General features: G+C 36.3%; 1 pseudogene; it reads right to left on the bottom strand.

Moving 5' to 3' along the window:
* On the bottom strand, positions 1-488 carry LOC116600721 (annotated as a pseudogene).
* Positions 489-1,420: the final 932 nt, after the last annotated feature.

Here is a 1,420-nt window from a genome sequence, read left to right as displayed (position 1 = left end):
TTATGCCATGAATTCATAGGAGATGAGCTCTAATAGCTCAGGCTCTTTTCCATTGGTTCTTACCAAATGTTCATCTCTGGGTGGGGCAGACTGGCATTTCAGTTGAACCCAAGTACCTTTCTCACTTTGGCTTCCTTCTTTTTTGGATCATTTTCCTTCACACACTTCAGGAAGCTATCTTGGCTCTTAGAGTGCTTAATATGCTTAACACATACATTATTTCTCTTGGCAAGAATCTTGCCCTTAACTTATCTGTTTACAACAATGCCAACAGCATGCTGAGTGACACTGTAGACTCTTCCAGTTTTGCTATGATGACATTTGTGGGACATTCCTTTTTGAATGGTGCCTATTCCCGTGATGTTTGCAATATCACTTTTATTGTAGATACACATGTATGTGGCCAAAGCAACAACTGCATGTTTTCTAAAAGGCCTAGGGAATGTAGAGTGGGTACATTTCCTCTTTCCCTTTGTGTTGGTCATTTCAGCGAATTACTCTAAGATGGCATGTTCCACCAAAAGACTGTAGGCATTTTTTTATATATTCTGGATATCAACACATTGTCAGATATATGATTTGCAAATGTTTTCTCTCATTCCATGGGTTGTCTTTTGAGTTATTTTCTTTGATACACAGAAGTTTTAAATTTTGATGTAGTCCAACTGTCTACTTTTCCTTTGTTGCCTATGCTATTTGGTGTCTTAGTCAAGAAATCCTTACCAAATTCAATACCATGAAGATTTCCCACCTTGTTTTCTTCTACTTTAAGGTTGCCTTTTCCCCCCTAGTGTTTAAATGCTTAGTGATATTAGTCATTTTTTTTCTCTGTTCTTTGTTCTTTGTTAATAATTTTCATATTTTTTATCCTGGTCCATGTTTCACTTCCTATTTTTTAAAATTTATGTCTTCTTTTTATTTTTACATGGTCTTTTAATATAAATCAATGTTTACTCTTTTTTTTTATTAGGTCATCTTTGATAAGACAAATTATGGATCTATTTTTTCTATTAGGTTTGGGCGAGGAAGGATCTTATGATATAGGGTTGTATGCACCTGAGAATGGATAAGTTATTCTAGCTTTTAGTTATCCCCAGACAAAATAACTAATGCATGGTTGTTTGCAATCGAGAGTTTATCTTCTATCTGTATTGGTCACAGTCTTCTTCCTGCAGAGTCTCTGTGTTTCCTCATGGAACTAATTTCTTATGTAACACTTGGTGCTAAATGGGTCCTAGAAAACTTCCTCTGTCAGCTCATCGATCCTCTTATGTTGCTCTAAATGAGAAACTGTTTTTCTCTCTGAAGGCACCATCTTTTTTGGACAACTGGGCTCTGTCAGTTTTGTCCAAGGTCTGTACCTGTTTATGTCCCTGTAAGTTCTTCACTAGATTTGACAGCTCCTTCTCTTTTGGCATGG

The sequence above is a fragment of the Mustela erminea genome, chromosome 1 (genome assembly GCF_009829155.1).
Source record: "Mustela erminea isolate mMusErm1 chromosome 1, mMusErm1.Pri, whole genome shotgun sequence".
NCBI classification, from domain to species: Eukaryota; Metazoa; Chordata; class Mammalia; order Carnivora; family Mustelidae; genus Mustela; species Mustela erminea.
This window is presented reverse-complemented; position numbering and strand designations above follow the sequence as displayed.